The sequence below is a fragment of the Stenella coeruleoalba genome (genome assembly GCF_951394435.1).
Source record: "Stenella coeruleoalba genome assembly, chromosome: 13".
Classification (NCBI taxonomy): domain Eukaryota; kingdom Metazoa; phylum Chordata; class Mammalia; order Artiodactyla; family Delphinidae; genus Stenella; species Stenella coeruleoalba.
Genome location: NC_137159.1, coordinates 85,335,497 through 85,353,775, shown reverse-complemented (window position 1 = coordinate 85,353,775; position 18,279 = coordinate 85,335,497). Strand labels below are relative to the sequence as shown.

The 18,279-nt window shown below is 40.0% G+C and overlaps 1 protein-coding gene across 6 annotated transcripts in view; it reads left to right on the top strand.

Annotated features, from left to right (window-relative positions):
• The window catches only part of RNF144A (ring finger protein 144A), a 115,853-nt gene that overhangs the window by 21,551 nt on the left and 76,023 nt on the right, over nucleotides 1-18,279 (top strand). For 4 of the 6 annotated variants that reach the window (XM_079940113.1, XM_079940109.1, XM_079940110.1 and 1 more), the window contains one exon: nucleotides 2,713-2,857. The exons of the other annotated variants lie outside the window; for them this stretch is intronic. The gene's annotated coding sequence lies outside the window, so the exon portion shown is untranslated. The remainder of the gene's footprint in view (nucleotides 1-2,712; nucleotides 2,858-18,279) is intronic. 6 annotated transcript variants of the gene reach the window in all.

Below are 18,279 nucleotides of genomic sequence, written 5' to 3'. Positions count from 1 at the left end.
TTTGTCCATTGGGATGTATCTCACGTCTACTCCGATGGAAACATCTGCTGCTCTTGGATGCCCTACTTTGAAGTGACTAGAAAGACAGAATTGATTTTGTTCTTTGCTTCCTGACCATAGATGCCTAAAAATAAGCCAAGTTCAGATGCTGGTGTTGCATTTCTGATGAGCAGATGCTGTACTTGAGGAGAGAGAAACTTGGGAAATTCTGGAGTTAGTATGCCTTTACATTTTTTCCAGTTGATATATTTCTTTTTCAATAATAGTTTCATTGAGATGTAACTCATATAGTATAAAATTCATCATTTTGAAGTATAAAATTCAGGGATTTTCAGCATATTCACAGAGTTGTACAAGCATCAGCATCATCTAACTCTAGAACATTTTCAGTTCCCTCCCAAATCCCTGATCCAATAGCCGTCACTCCTTACTCTGCTTGGCTCAAACCCCTGGAAACCATGAATCTACTTTTTGTCCCTCTGGATTTACCTGTTGTGGATATTCCATATACATGCTTTCTTGCAGTTTGTAGCCTTTTTGGTCTGACTCTTTTTTTTTTTTTTTACTTAGCATGATATATTCATAGTTCATCCTTATTGTAGCATTTCAAATCCGTTCTGTGGACGTACCACATCTTGTTTTCACATTCACCAGTTGATGGACATTGGGGCTGTTTCCACTTTGTGGCTATTTTGAATACTGCTGCTATGAACATCCATGTACAGGTTGTTTGTGGACATTTGTTTTCCATCCTCTTGGGTGCATACCTAGATGTGGGATTGCTGGGCCATATGTGACTCTGTGTTTAACCCTATGAGGAGCTGCCAAACTATTTCCCAAAGCAGCTGCCCCACTTCAGTTTCCAGTAGCAATGTGTAAGTGTTCAGAATTCTCCACACCCACACCCATGCTTGTTATCTTCTGTCTGATTCTAGTCATCCTAGTGGGTGTGACGTGGTATCTCATTATGGTTTTGATTCGCATTTCCATAATTGAATAACCATGTTGAACATTTTTAAATGTGCTTATTGGGCATTTGGATATCTTTTTTGGAGAAATGTCTATTCCGATCTTTTGCCCATTTTTTTAATTTGGTTATTTGTCTTTTTATTGTTGATTTGAATGTGTTCTTTCTATAATCCGGATACAAAGTCCTTATCAGGTACATGACTTGTATATGTTTTCTCCCTTTCTGTGGGTTGATGTAACTTTATTGATGGTGTTCTATAACACACAAAACTTTGCAATTTTGGTGGAGTCTCAGTTTATCTAACTTTTCTTTTGCTGTTTGTGCTTTTGGTGACATATCTAAGAAACTAGTACGTAATCTCAGGTCACAAGGATTTACTCCTATGCTTTCTTCTAAGAGTTTTATAATTTCTGCTCTTCCATTTAGGTGTACAATCCATTCTGAATTAATTTTTGTGAAAGGTGTAAGGTCTGTGTAGAGATTCATTTTCTGAATGTCAGTATCATTTGCTGAAAAGCCTATCATTTGCCCTCTGGGTTGTCATGGCAGTCTTGGCGAAAATCAATTAACCGTAAATGTATGAGTTTATTTCTGGACTGTCAATTCTAAGCCATTGCGCTCTATGTCTTTCCTTATGCCAGTATCATACTCTCTTGATTACAATAGCGTTTTTTTTTTTTTTGACATCCAAAAGTGTGAATTCTCCAACTTTGCTTTTCTTTTTCAAGGTTCTTTTGGCTATGTGAGATGTCTTGGATTTCTGTATGAATTTTAAGAACTGCTTGTCAATTTCTGCAAAAAAGAAAGCTGAGAATTTAATAGAGATTGCATTGAATCTGAAGACCTATTTGGGGAGTAGTGCTGTCTTAACAATATTGTCTTCCAACCCATGAGCACAGGATGTCCTTTCTGTTTACTTAGTTTTTCATTTCTTGTAATGATATATTGGTAGTTTTCAATGTACAAATCTTGCATATCTTGTTAAATTTATTCATAAGTATTTTATTCTTTTTGATTCTGTTCTGGTGCTCTTCTAACAGCATATGTTATTTATCCATTGTACCAATTTCTGCCTTTTGATTGGAGCGTTTAGACCATTTAGTGTAACTACTGATAAGATAGAATTTATTTCTGCCGTTTTGCTTTTTTTCCTTATGGATCTTATGTCTTTTGTGTTCCTTTATTCCTCCATTTTGCCTTCTTTTGTGTTAGTTTCTAGCATACCATTTTAATTCTGTTGTTCATGTCTTATACATTTTTCAGTTGTTTTGTTAGTGGTTGCCCTGGGGATTACAGTTAACATAATCTTGCCTTATGTTTAAACTTTTCTATGGCCCTAAACCTCTGCCTGTAGGAGTCCCACTGGGGCAAACCTGAATGGCTGTGATTGGAAAAGGAGGGGACAGAAATGGAGACCCAGGGACACATTGTTATCTGAGAATTGTCTGTGTTGGTAGATTTATCTGTTAACTTCTTTGTGGAATTTGGTTACCTATACCATAAACCTTAGTTTCTTCTCCGGTGGTACCTTCCAAATGTTGATCAGATTAGATTTCTAGTAGTTATATCAATAGCTTTCCCCCTTGGGTTGGGGATTTGAAAGGCTGATGCTGGGTTCTAAATCAGCACAATGATCTTTGCTGCCCCCTGCCACCCCCCAACCTGCTCTCTAAGCTCCTGTGCCCTTCTCCTGCTCCCCAGGTGTTCACCCTGCTGAGTCTGATACACTCCCCATCCCCCAGGTCTGCAGGGACCCCAGTGCCAGAGATCTTCCCCCACTACTCCAGATGGGCAGCCTGCCATGAGAGAGAGGGCCAGCTGAGCACATCAGGACACCAGGATTTGGCCAGAAGACCGTTCCTCTCCTCCCATCAGGACTTTTCAAAGGTAACTTTGACATTGGAAAATGAAAGCTTGAAAACGTTCATTTATGTCTTCTTGGTGGGCTCTCAGGCCATTGTTGGGAAAGACCCCAACCTGGATGGGTTTTTCTGTACCTCTTAAACCACACCAAATAAGCAATTGCCTAGTTTGCTTCCCTTGAATGAGTTTTGAGGATGGCCTTCAACATATTATGTTAAGCGGTTATAGTAATTAATATGTTACAAAGGCTACCACACGGGTCCTCATTTTCTGCTTTTAACAAGCTCATGAGGCTCTTATTGCTAGTCCGGTTTTGTAGACCAGGAAACAGGTTTAGAAGATCAAAGTGACGTCCCTAGGGTCTCAGTGATTCATTAAGTTGTCCAGAACATATGGATTGAGCAGCCGTATTGTGCCAGGTGTTGTTCTAACCCAGGACCCACGGTGAGCACAACGGACGCAAACTTCTCTCATGGAGATTCCAGGTTGGCGGGGGCGGCGTGTGAGTGGAGGGTGGGGACAGGCACCAAGAGACTGACCACCATGTGAAGAAGTAAATTTCATGTCTCATTCCCAGGCATAAGTGTTGTGGAGAAAATAAAAAGCTACCAAGTTTAGAGGGGTGGAGTTTTAAATGGAGTGCTCCGGGAGGTCTCATAAAAAAGTCAACATTTGAACGTGGATTTAAGGAAGTGTGAGAATTAGCCATTTAACCGACTGGGACAAGAGACTTGGAGCTAGAAGAAAAGGTGGGTGTGAAGGCCCAGAGTCCAGTCTGTGCATCGCAGCACGTTGGGGGAACACCGAGAGGCAGGGGAGCCAGCAGAAGCAGTGAGTCGGGCGGAGGGGTCAGACAGTGGTCAGGAGGTAACAGAAACCTGTTAGCATCGCGGGCTATTGGGGGGAATTCTAGGCTTTACGATGGGAAATCAGTGCAGCGTTTTAGGCAGAGGAGGGACGGGATCCATTTTGATAGGCTCATTCTGGTATCAGTGTTGAATGATGGGGGGTAGACCAGGAGACCACTTAGAGGTCATTAGAGAAATCCATTGTAGGAAGTCAGACAAGAGATAATTTGGTGGCCTGCGCCACTGGTAGCCGTGGAAGTAGGGAAACGTGGTCACATTCTAGATATATTTTGAAGAAAGAGCCTTTACGATGTCCTGGCAGAATGGGTGTGGGGTTTGAGAAGAAGGGAAAGTCCATCATGATGGCAGAGATTTTAGGTTGTGCAACTAGAGGGAGTTGTCGCCACCTGAGATGGGGAAGTCTGCAGGGTGGGGAGGGTTTGGTGCCAAAAGAGGTTAGAAGTTCAGTTTTGAACAGGTTGAGTTTGAGATTATAAGACCCCCCCAAATGGAGATGCTGAGTGGACAGGTATATCCACATCCGATAGTTGAAGATGGTGATCTGAGCTGGAGGTACAACGGGGGTCTCTGGCCTGCAGTTGGGATTTAAAGGAATAAGGTCAGTGAGATCCTAGTGAGAGAGGAGTTCTCAGGATTGGGCCCTGGAACATTCCGGCTTTAGGAGGAGCAAAGGAAGTGGGACACCAAGAGGCAGCCCCCGGAGAGGGAGGGGAAATCCAGGGGTGAGGCATCTCGGAAGCCACATGAAATCACTTCAGAAGGAGGGGATGATGAGCTGTGCCCAGTGTGTGGATGGGCCAGATGAGGCGGAGACTGGAATTGACTCTTGGATCAGTGCCACGCAGGTCATTGGTGCCTTTGGTAAAAACAGCAAAATGTCATGTGGGTCTGGTGACTATGGCAACCGAGGGAAAGATGGAGGGAGAACTCTGAGACCGAGATTGTTGACGGCAGTTTGGAGAAGGTTTGCTGCAAAGGGAAGCCGAAAATGGGGTGGTACCTGGTGGGGTGAGTCAGGCCAAGAGAATTCGTTTTGAGTTGGAAGCATTAACATTATTTATACGCCGATGGGAATGATTCAGTAGAGAGTAAAAAGTTGATAATATAGGACAGAGGGTTGCTGGAAGCATGTCTTGAGTGGGTGAGGGAGGTGCGTTCATGTACAGGTGGAGTTGTTTGCTTCAGGCAGAGCACAGATAGTTACTGGTGGGGGACGGACTAAATGACAGATACATGGGGGCCGAGGTAGTGCTCAGAAGAGGAGTTTTCTTCTGATCGCTTTTATTTTCTTTGTGAAATAGGAAGTAAAGTCACCAGCTGAGAGAGCCATGGTGCAGGAGGGCTTGTAAGTTTGGGGAAAAAGGGAAGGAGGTGCGGAGTGATCACCTGTTAGTCGTAAGAGTCCACCTGTACTCATCAGTGAGATTGTGTGTTTTTCTAGACAGTTCAGCTGTGGAGTTGAGGGCACACACACACACACAATAGCTCAAGAATTGAATTATGGAGAACTGTGAGTCTGTTTCTCTTTTGTAAAAAAGTTCATTTGTATCAATTTTTAATTATATTTCACATATACATGATATCATATGATATTTGTCTTTCTCTGTCTGACTCACTTCACTTAATATGATAATGTCTAGGCCCACACACATTACTGTATATAAAATAGATAACTAACAAGGACCTACTGTATAGTACGGGGAACTCCACTCAGTATTCTGTAATAACCTATATGGGGAAAGAATCTGAAAAAGAATGATGGATACATATGTAAGTATAACGGATTCATTTTGCTGTCCACCTGAAACTAACATACATTTGTAAATCAACTGTACTCCAATAAAATTAAAAAAAAAAAAGAATCGAATTGTCATTTGGCTGAGCAGAGAGGGACAGATTGACAGGGGTGGCCCAGCAATAGCATCTGCAGGAGAGAGATGGCCCAGGTCACCTGGAGATTGCCACGGTGACTTGAGGACAGAGGACATCGGTCGTGAGGAGGTTGGGCTGGGCGATAGGGGAATTGGAGGTGCAGGAGAAGGGCCAGAGCTGTCTGGCCGGGGACACTGGAGGGAATGGCTGGGGAGACCAGAGGTGGTGGGCTGACCGTGTGCCTGAACCTGGGGATTTGGGGTGCTTTCGGGAACCTAAATTCCAGCGTTCCTTGCCCCGAGCCTCAGGTTCTCATCACCCCACTTTGCCTTTTCACTGCCTGCCCTTTATTTTTTAAATTTTTTGGGTCACACCTCTAGGCTTGTGGGATCTTAGTTCTTAGACCAGGGATTGAACTTGTAGTGAGAGTGTGGAGTCCTAGCCACTAGACCACCTGGGAGCTCCCTCACTGCCTGCACTGTGAAAGGGCCTGCTCGAGAACTCTTGTTGAATCCCGAACCAGATACCGATATTACCAATGTTCCTCTGGTAATACTGGGAATATATTGCTAATTTCTTACCAACACATTTCTTTGCTGAGGCAGAGGGAGGCCTGCAGCCAGCTCATCAGTGCAGTAAAGACACAGGAAATGTGACAGCTGACATTTGAAGCCGCCCTTCCCCTTCTTCATAGGCCTTGGACACTAAGAGGATTTTTCTTTTTCTTTTTTTTTTTAACCTCGACTTTAACGTTTTAGGGTTACTGCATCCCTCTCTGCAGTACATTTGCTGGTCCAGAGACAGAGTTCCCTCAGGTATGAGGAAAACATGAAAGCACCCTGGAACAAATGCACTGCAAGGCCAAGTGGAATTGTGCATTCTTTCCTGAATCTGCCCACTCCCACCTCCCAGGACGTTCTGCTTGGGAATCTGTCTCCAGCAAATTCCAAGAGCTGAAATGGCTTCATAGTTACAAAAGGTTCATGTTGAAGAAGCCAAAATACCAGAAAATGGCATTCCAGCACAAGCAAAGATATTTTTAAATGGTTAGGTTTTATAAAGAGACACGGCCTCCGTTGGATATAAACCACCCCCAATTCACACTTCTGTCATTGACATAGCTATATCTAAAAGATAGTTTCATTTTTTCTTTTTCTTTCTTCCCCCAGTGGAGAATGTCATTGGTAAGAAAATAAATCTTCTGTTAAGAAACTTTAACTGAGCCTTGGCCTTGACTCAGCCTTGGGAATGGCCGGCATGTGGAGAGCTGCAGCTGGGACAGCTGGGCTCAACCCTGCTCTTGGCTGGTGAAGCTTTAAGGCAAAGGTCGTTTAAAACTCTAACTAGAATCGAAAATATCAATACCCTGCTTAACTTCTCATGGTTTTGGAGTGGCTGAGGTAGTTACACGAGCAATATTTTTAGAAATAGAAACACTTAAATATGCTGTTCTGAGTTGCTATGGTGGAAGGCCCTGTTCAAATAAATCTTAATGACCACATTTTCCACATTTGTCTCAATTGCAGTTTCTTTGTTTTTTTAATTAAAAAAATTTTTTTGTTGTTCTTTTTGTTGTTTTGTTTTGAGAGCTATACGTGCTATCCTCTAAGCCCTGCTGTCAAGTCAGTATTTCCTGGGTAAGTCTCCGTGAGCGTTCTCGGTGTTTCCACATCCCAAAGTGCAGAGGCAACGAGAACCACTGATCAAGAAGAAGCAAGTGCCTGTTCCCTGGGGCAGTGTGGACTTCTCTAGACAGCCAAGCAGCAGACACTTAATGAGCATCTATTATGTGCAAGGTCATGTGCTTAGGCCAAGAGGGATGGAAGAGTAGACACGGGGCGGGTCTCTGCTGTTATGTTTTCCTTTGACTAATGTTAACAAGCAGATGTGGAACGCCAATTCCCAAAACTTGAGCGCGGGACAGAGCAGAAGTGAGGCTGTGAGAAGTGGGTGCTGAGTACTAGATCCCTTCACGGCTGAGACATGTCTGAGTGGAGAGGAGAGAGGGACAGAGATGAGAAGGCAGTACAGAAGGCCACTCGGGCTGGACCCTGCAGGTTTGGAGTTAGACTCTTTCCTGTGGCTGGTCGGGGACCGTTATGATTTGCTAAGGGTAGTGATAGGATTTTTTTAAAAAGTGATTTGCACAGATTCATTGGGCACTCTTGTGCTCCTAATACAAAGAAAAGATGGAAAGCAGGGAAAACAGTCAAAAGCAAAAGTTTGATCATGTGGCTTAACAAAATTAATGGAATATTTTCCCCCCGATTTAAAAAATACAGTACGTTTTTGATTATTCCCCAAAGCCTAAGAACAGAGCTTCACAAACACATGCAAGCACTTTTACCAGAGCAATATCATCCTTTTATCATACTTATGATGTTAGCTACATTTAGCATGGCTTGATTAATATCAGTGAGGAAACCTTTAGTATCTAGTCATTATCATGTATTGAAAACTGCATAGCATAATTGAATTATCTCAATCTCATTTTAATCCTGAATTTACTTATTTTAATGGCTGACTTTATGGGTGTATTCCATAATTTATCTATCATCTATATATAAACACACTTATCTGAATTTAAAAACAAGGTAAAATCTTTCTGATAGAAAGGAATTCTCATTGGCTCATTGGTTTGACAGTGAAAACTATCTTCATCTCTTAAGTTATTGGAAGGAGCTAAATATGCAAATAATATGGACAAACATATAGTTGAAACATGGTTATAATAAAATCATGTATTAAGGTATTTTCTATGGAGAGGTGCACTGAAATGAATGTATTTTTTCTCAAATTTTTTTCTGAGTGTATTTGTTTAAACAAGGGGCCTCTATAGTCAGCATGTTGTACGTTAGATCCTCAGATCTTATTCATCTTATAACTGAAAGTTTATACTCGTTTACCAACCTCTGCCTATTTCCCACACCCTCCTGCACCTGGCAACCACCTTTCTACTCTTTGCTGTTTCTCTGAGTTTTACTTTCTTTCCTTTTTTTTTAGATTCCACATGTAAGTGATATCGTGTGGTCTTTTTCTCTGTCTGGCTTATTTCCAGACAGAGAAATAGCCTCCAGGTTCATCCATGTTGTTGCAAATGGCAGGGTTTCCTCTTTCTTTGAGGCTGAATAATAATAATAATAATAATAATAATAATAATAATAAATACACACACACACACACACGCATATCACGTTTTCTTTATCTATTCGTCTGCCGACAGACCCTTAGGTTTTTCCATACCTTGGCTGCTGTGAATAGAGCTGCAGTGAACATGGGGGTGCAGATATCTCTTTGAGTTCATGATTTTGTTTCCTTCGACATATATCCAGTAGTGGGATTGCTAGATCACATGGCAGTTATATTTATAATAATTTGAGGAACCTCCATAACTGTTTTCCATAGTGGCTGTACCAGTTTACATCTCCATCATGTGCCCAAGGGTACCCTCTTCTCCACATCCTTGCCAGCATTTGTTACCTCTTGTCTTTTTGATAATAGACATCCTAACAGGTGTGAGGTGACATCTCCTTGTGGTTTGATTTGTGTTTCCCTGATGAATGTTGATGTTGAGCATCTTTTCATGTACCTGTTGGCCATTTGTACATTTCCTTTGGAGAAATATCTATTCAAGTTCCTTGCCCATTTTAAAATTGGATTATTTATGCTTTTACTATTTTTTTAAATAAATTTATTTATTTATTTTTGGCTGTGTTGGGTCTTCGTTGCTGTGCGTGGACTTTCTCTAGTTGAGGCGAGCAGAGGCTACTCTTCATTGCAGTGCACGGACTTCTTATTGCGGTGGCTTCTGTTGTTGCGGAGCACGGGCTCTAGGCGCACGGGCTTCAGTAGTTGTGGCACATGGGCTCAGTAGTTGTGGCTCGCAGGCTCTAGAGCGCAGGCTCAGTAGTTGTGGTGCACAGGCTTAGTTGCTCCATGGCATGTGGGATCTTCCCGGACCAGGGCTCGAACCTGTGTCCCCTGCATTGGCAGGTGGATTCTTAACCACTGTGCCACCAGGGAAGCCCTGTACTTTTACTATTGAGTTGTATGTGTTCTTTCTATATTTTGGATATTAACCCCTTATCAAACATAGGATTTACAAATATTTTTTTTCCCATTCTGTAGGTTGCCTTTTCATTTTGTTGATGGTTTCCTTTGCTGTGTGGAAGCTTTTTTGTTTGATGTTTACTTTTTTTGTTTACATTGCTTTTGTTGCCTTTGCTTTTGGTGTCAAATAAAAAAAAAAATCATTGTCAAGGCTGGTGTTAAGGAGCTTACTGCCTAGGTTTTCTTCTAGATTTATGGTGTAAGTTAGGGGTCCAGTTTCAGTCTTTTGCATGTGACTATCCAGTTTTTCGAACACCATTTATTGAAGAGATTATTCTTTCCCCATTGTATATTCTTGGTGTCTTTGTTGAAAATTAATTGCTCCTATACATATGGGTTTATTCCTGGGATTTTTATTATGTTTTGTTGATCTATGTGTCTGTTTTACCCAGTACCATACTGTTTTGATTACCATAGCTGCATCATATAGTTTGAAATTGAGAAGTGTTCAGCTTTGTTCTTCTTTCTCAGGATTGCTTCAGCTATTCATGCATATTAAAAAAAATGATATACTGAAAATTACATTTTTTCAACTGTTGCTACTTTATTTTAAAAAGGCAATATTTCCAATATGCCAGAAGTTACATATTCTGCAACTATTTAAAATTCTTCTATAATTTTTAATGGCAACTGAGGAATGTGCTAAAGGCCTGTGTACTTGTAAAAGGTTATTTTTGGCTATAGCCCAGCCCCTCTCCAACAAAACCAGAAAATCTCTGCTTTGTGCCACACAGAGCAAATTCAAGGCTTTGTGGTGTGGTAGGAAGTGATGGACACAGGGGGTCAGAAGACAGGTCTAGGCCCAGCTTCACCACTAACTGCCCAGTGCAGCTTGGGAAAGTCACTGACGTCTCAGAGCCTGGATATTTTCATAGCAAAATGGGAATGACAGCAATGCTTCCCTACCTACCCGGAAGTCCTTGTGAGGATCAGATGTGCGTGAAGGATGGGGACATTTCTCATGATGTGTAAACAACTTTCAGCTCTTATTTACTGGTTAGGAACCAAATGCAAATAAAATGACCACCTGCAGCCTCCTCTGGGACCTGAGGGAAGGGGCAGTGAGGGTAGTGTGTGTGCAGGTGGGACTGGACCTTGGAACCACAGAAGATGCAAACAAGATGACAGGAAGCACGTTGCTCACAGCTGTGAGGAGGGCTAGGCATTCCCGCAGTCATGCGCGTTTTGTTCTCTGAGGAGGAATATTCTGATTACTAGGGAGGGCTGCAGGACTTTGGAGGATCTGGCTAAGGGATGTCTTCCAGCACAGCAGGGAGAAGCCACAACCCTAGAGAGTTTGATTTACTCTCTGGCTTCTGAAGCCACTGTCCAAATGTCTAGGGAGAGATGAGGTAACTACTGATGGCTGCTAATAGCTGTCGTTGGTGTATCGCTTTGGAGTTCATACATGAACCTCCATGTGCACTGTGTACTGTTATTAGCTTACACAGCTCTCCTGTGATTATAGCTATTGTTCTTCCTACTGTCCAGTTGGGAAAACTAAGACTGAAAGCAACTTGTTCAAGATGATGCAGCTGGAAGTTGGTGGTGGAGCCCAGCAAAGCCAGGACACCCAACTTCCACATCTCACTTGACCTTTCTGCCTGATAAAGAAGGTTTTGTATGCACTCTCAGCACCAGGAAAGCAGGGAGGATTAGGAAGTCTGGGAGAACATCTTGGTTCAGAAATTTCAGAAACAAAGTTATTTAAGTTTTTTTTTTTTTTTGCTAGATATGGTTAACTTTACAAGAAACTTCCAAACTGTTTTCTACATTGGCTGTAACATTTGGCAGTCCCATGAGCAATGTATTAGAATGTCAGTTCCTCTGCATCCATGCCAACAGGAAGTTATTTAGGTTTGCAAGACATCTTGAGTGCCAGCAGTAACTACCCAGCTATGGGAGGGGCCATATATATTGAAATGTGATGAATTATTTGCGGAGTTTTGGAACATCACTGTGAAGTCCATTAGTGGGCGGGGTTGGTGTGGTGAGGGAAGAGGCCAGTTGGGCTCTGGGGCATCCATTCCTAGAAGTATTAGGAAGTGTAGGCTGTATAAGATGACCACAGGGTACTTTGTAATTGTGTTCTGGATTCTCTCTGCTCAGTTCAAGTTCAACACTGTGGTGCAAGCTGAAGTGAACACCAGAGAGTGTAATCTTATCACTAATATCCCCCAGAAAGAAAATCAAATGAACTATGGGGTTTTGAAACATCAGAATGAAGAGCAGACTGTGACTTCTCCACTGTGTGAGTGAACTGAATGTGAGGATTTACAAGAAGCAGGATGTTTTGTGTATAAATTGCTCCAAGATGGGGAAAAAAAATCGTATTTCATAATCTTTGAAGAGGGGGCTAGCCAGGGGAAAACATTTCATCGTCCTTTTTCCCCCGTTTTTAGGGAATCAAAAAGCTTCCAATAGAATAGAGAAGAAATTACAAGTACATAATCTGAGGAAGGTTCTTATTCTTTTATAGGACAGGACCCAAAGGATGTCCTCTTTATTGAAAGGATCATGAAATCTGTAGACCTTAAGAGCTGGTATTGGAGTTGAATCTGGACTTCTTGCGCCCAGAGCTGCCTCCCTGGCTGGGGCAATGGAGGCGTGGGATTGGGGGGCGGTGTGGGCATGGTCCAGGACATCCGTTCAGAGAGCTGGCCACCAGCTCAGCCCGGACATCCTTGTTTTCTTTAATTTCATTGATGATGAATCAACAATGATCTTTCTGAATCCAATGAGCTATTGTTGCTCATAACCACCAAATTCGAGTTCCTAAAGCTTACCAATTAAGCTGGGTACTTAATTTTTTAAATACGTATATGCATGTAGTAAAATTATTAAAATATAGACAGGTTATTGAATACAAATGTAAATGCTTCATCTCCTTGTCCTCCCCAGAGGAAACCACTATTGATTTTTATTTTTTTTTATTTTTTTTGATTTCCCCATCTAGAAAATTTAGTACCCATGAAAAGATACTCATTTTAAATCTGAACCAGATTAGACAACACCATTCTAAGCAGATCTTTTAAAGAAATGTGCAGATCTTTTAAAGTCGGATCCAGTACATACAACACTTTATGTATGTGAGTTATGAAGCATAATTAATGAATATCCATGAACCTGTCTCTTAAACAAAAATATCATTAACACTGTGATATTGATGTCGACATTTTCCTCTATCTGACTGCTTTTCCCTGCACTATCATTTAATCTTCCCTTGCTATTTTTGGTAGTCTGTACTCCTAAAAGTATATATAATGTTACTCATTAAAAATTGTGTCATGCTGTTGTTCAGTGTTTTGTTTCTAAGATTTAACCACCTTGTTCCGTGTAGCTATATTTATTCATCTCGCTTACATAATATCTGATAAGGTTAACATCCATGCTTCCTCCTGTCAGTGGGTGTTTGAGTCATTTTCAGTCTTTTACTGTCACAAAATACTCTGCTATTTATATTCCTGCACATATATCTCTGCTATACGTACACTATGTTTTTTCCTTGGTTATATACCTAGGAGGAGAGTTTGGGCCTGAAGAAAGGCTAATTCATGACCAACTTTACAAGAAAATGTCCTGGTGATTTCCATAGTGATTATACCACCAATGCACATTGCCATCAGCAGTGAATAAAAGTGTCCTTTAAGATTCATGTCTGCCTTATCCCAACACTTGGTGTTATTGGACTTCTTAATTTTTGACAAATTAATAGTGAAGTGAACTTGATGTACCAATAATATTGAGCTTCTTTTCACATATTTAATTATCATCTGTTTCATCTATTGTAAAAGGACTGTTCATCTCCTTGTTCTAGTTTCCCAATGGGTTGTATATTTTTTTTCATTGACTTGAAAGCATTCTTTATATATTCTGAAGATTCATACTGTTAAAAATATTACCTTCTATTTTGTGCCATATATTTTCACAAGGTGCTTTTTGATGAACAGAAGTTCTTGATTTTAATGTATTTAATGTATACAACCTTGGCCATTTATAGTTAGAACCTTTCATTTAAGATATTCTTCTGTATCCCAAGGTTATAAGTTACTCCCTTATTTTCTTTTATCAGTTTTACAATTATTTGTAATTAATTTTTGTGTGTGATAGAAGAATCCAGGATTATTTTTATCCATAAAGAATAATAATTCTCCTAGTACCACTTATTGAATAATCCTGTTTTTCTATTGATCTGGGATATACAGTCTGTAATATATTGAGTTTCCCTAAGTGCATGGGTTTGTTTTTCTGTGTTGTCTCTATTTGTATGTTGGTTAATTTGCCCACCTCTGTATCAGTGCTGCCTGCTCTTAATGACTGTAGCTCTCTACGAAGTCTTGATATTTGGTCCTTTCATCTTTTCCCTCTTATTGGGTGATGTTTGGCTGTACGTGGACTTTTGCTCTTCTATAGAGATTTTAGAGTTAGTTTATGAAACAGCAATAGCAACAATAAAAACAACAACAAAACTTGTGGGGAATTTGCTTGGATTGCAGTCAATCTATACATCAATTGAGAAAAAATTGACTTTTTTTGATATTGAGTTCTCCTATCCATGAACATTGTGTCAGTATCCATATATTTGTCTTCACAAATGTTTTTTGGGAAAGCTTTATACTTTTCTGTAGATAGATCGTACTCATTTGCTGTATGCTCTTAGGTACATGTGACATGTTTGTTTGTTTCCAGGCACCTCAGTTTTGGGGTGCCTTCAGAGATGGCATCTTTGCTGGAGGATAAAAGTGTAATTGATATCTATACATTGATCTTACATCCAGCCTCTTAACTCAACCTTTAGTATTTCTAATATTTTGTCTATGGATCCTCCTATATGTAAAAAGCCATTTGTGAATAATTAAAGTATGGTTTATTCCTTTCAATTCTCACATTTTCTTTTTCCTGTTTTCCTTGTTTGAGTTAGGACCTCCAGTACAATAATGAATTGGAGCAATAGAAGATAGCCCTTCATTGTTCTTAATCTTTATAAGGAGTGTTCTAATTTGATTAAGAATGTTGTTTGCTATCACTTTTTTTCCAAATACCCTTTATTAGGTTAAGGAAGTTCCCTTATGTTTCTGTTTTACAGTTTTGTTTTCTGCTTTTATTCATAAGTATATGCTGAGTTTTATCAAAGGCTGCTCTGTATCTATTAGGATGATCATATGATTTTCACTGTTTCTATTACTATGTTATCTTACACGTATGGCTCATTCCGAGGTAAACTCTCTTCTATGCCTAGGATAAATCTAGCTTGTTCGGCTTTACTTTTTTCCCCCTAAATACATGCCTGATGCACATCTGGATTCTATTTGCTCTTATTTTGTTTTAAATTTTTGTTTCTTTACTCATGAGTAAGTTTGGCCTCTATTTTTCCTTTCTTTAACTGCTTTTTGTCTGATTTAAAGAGGATTTTTTTTTCTATTTCTTGCAAGATTTTCTGTATGATTTGAATTATCTGCTCTTGAAATTTTGGTAGTACTCGGCTAAAAACAAGAACTCGTGCTTTCCTTGTTGTAAGATTTTTATCTATTTAATTTTTTTGAGGCTTTTAAAATGATCTGAATCCCTATTTCTTTTTAAACTGAATTTCTTTCGGTTTTCTTAAATTCTGTTTTTCTAGGAGTATATTCCTAGTTACCTGTTTTTCAAGTTAAAATTAACGTAAAATTATTCATTTAGTTTAAAATCCCTATCCATTTTTTTTCATTACAAATATGTTAATTGGGCCACATCTCTTTTTTCTTCCTTGACCAATCTGCCAGACAGTGTATGTTTTATTATTTTCAAAGAAAAATACTTTTGACTCTGTTGACTCTATTTTAACTTTGTGTTTTATTTATTTTTGTTTACCTGTTAATAGTTATTTTCTTCTACTTGCTTTGTGTTTATTCTGCAGTTGCTTTTCTAACTTCTTAAGCCAGAGACAGCTCAATAACTTCTAGACTTCTTTTTAAATATAAGCATTTAAGATTATAAATTTCTTAGTACTGCTTTAATGGCATCTCATAGGTTTTGTTAAACAATATTCTCAGTATGTTTAGTTCTACATGTTTTTAAAGTTCAATATTTTCTTCTAAACCCATGAGTTTATTGATGAGTCTTCTGTGCTTTTCAAGCATGGAGAATCTTTTCATTATTGATGTCTGTCTTAATTGCGCTGATGTCAAAATACATGATTCACATGATACCAGTTACTAGAAATTTGCTGGTCATTCTGTATGTCCCTGTGTAAGGTCAGTGTTTGTAAATGTTCTGTGTATTTTTGAGAAGATTGTGGATTTTCAGTTTGTTGATTATGAGAGTTCCTATGTCTATTAAATTTAGATTGTTAATAGTGCTTTTCATACCACCTCTGTTTTTCCTAATTTTCTATATTTGCTATATTAAACAATGTATTGTGATTTCCCCTCTGTGGTGGTATATTTTTCATTTCTTTTCAGAAACTATTTTATTTTTGCTTTTTATATTTTGAAGCTATTTGATATATACAAACTTAGAATTACTATAGCTACGTGATGAACTGGGTATTTTATTGTTACATAATAGCCTTCTTTTACTCTAGCTATGATTTTTGCTTTAAGTCTGCTTTCGTCTGATAGCTTTCTTTGGGTTGCATTTTTCTGGACCACCTTTCTCCATCCTTTGACTTCCAATCTTTCCAGTTTCCTATGGTTTTATGTGTATCTCTGTTTTTAACTTTCATTTTTATCATTTATTTCTTTTGGCTATTGAGTTTAATCAGTTTATTTCTTACATGATTTAATAGGGTTGGTTATTTTCCTACTAAATTATTATTATTTTTTGCGGTACGCGGGCCTCTCACTGTTGTGGCCTCTCCCGTTGCGGAGCACAGGCTCTGGACGCTCAGGTTCAGCGGCCATGGCTCACGGGCCCAGCCACTCCGCGGCATGTGGGATCTTCCCGGACCGGGGCACGAACCCGTGTCCCCTGCATCGGCAGGCGGACTCTCAACCACTGCGCCACCAGGGAAGCCCCTACTAAATTGTTTTTATACTATTTTCTTTGTTGCTTGTTTTTTTAAAGTGCATGTTTGTCTGTTTGTATTCTTTTTCCACTTCCTCCTTTTACATTGGGCAGTTATATATTCAATTTCTCTTCTTTTAGTGGAAACTGCTGAAATTTTACCATAAATACATCTAAGGTCTAAAATAAATATTTTAACTCCTTTGTTCTCAAAATACACAAAAGCCTCAGAACACTGCAATTAACTTGGAGGCATATAAGCTAGGGGTACTTATTTATTTATTTTTGGTTCAGTATTTTAACTGGACTTTAGTTATCTTCCAGTGTGAGAGACCTCTGCAGAATCTAATTCATCATACTGAGAGAAGCAGATGTCTCCCATTTTTTTTGTTTTAAAGTAATTGAATCTTTGTTGCTACCGAAGATACGGATGGTTTCCAAGCCCATTTCAGTATTGGGAGCATCACTGTGGCTGATAACCCCTTACTGCTAGGAAGGTTTTCATGACGTTTATGTAGATGGTCAGTGAAATGGGTGCAGCAAGTGTTAGTGTAAAGAAATATTTGTTGGTCAGTTTGGACCAGATGACTGATCCAGATGTAACCTGTATGTAAACAGAGGGGCTTCCTTCATACATCATACAAACATACAGAGAGGACACAACAGCATTAACGTTGCTTCTTATCAACATGGTATTCTAGATTTTTTAATTCTGTAATTTCATTTTACCCTTATTTTCTATAGTATATCAACATTTATAAAGATACTTACACCCTCTTCCCTCAAAAAAAAAAAAAAAAACAAAACAAGTCCAAGTGTGTATTTCTTTAAAAAGGAACCTCTCTGTCCCATGTTTTTCTCAGTGACTTGAAGTTCTGGGATCTGGCACTATGCCAGACCCAATGGGGCAAGATCACACTCTCTCTTCTCCTGCACGCTTCCCTGCCAGGCAGTGCCGATGTGTCTGGATATAGAATTGTGGAGTGTTCTGCTTAAAGGAAATCGTGCTTCTCATGTAGCACGTGGTTTCCACAATTATTTCGGGGAGGTGGTTCAGTGATCCTTTCTTCAAAGAAGTCTTCGGGAAGCCTGATGTCTCAAAAATAAACAGGCTCAGACTGGAACAAACTTGGGGCACCTGTAGCCTGTGCCAGTGAAGGCCTCCCCACCCTGGCCCCCAGGGAGAGCCGGGGAAGTGCAGACCCTACACAAGGCCTTTCCTTCTAGCTCCTAGCTCAGCAGAGGAGAAGCTGGAGACATCAAAGGTCCCCAGGTTGGCTGGGGGCTGGAGCAGAGATCAGGTGATCAGATCAGATCTGATCAGCAAAGATCAGAGATCTTTGCATCCTTTTCTAGGCCTTCCTGCCGCTAATAGTTCATTTCCACAACCAGGACAGCTGCTCGTTCGTGCAAAGTCAATTAGGAAGCAATTTCCACGTTTCCACTTTCATTATTTTCTTTATATTCAGAACCATGTCTAGACGTTTTGCTTGGGTGACCCCAGTTCACCAGCTAGACTTGCTGCGTCCTGTGTCTTCTGAAACCCCAGCCCCGGGTCTGTTGTCGGCTTTCTTAGGGGTCTCCCAGACTGGGGAAAAGGTGGCTGGTAAC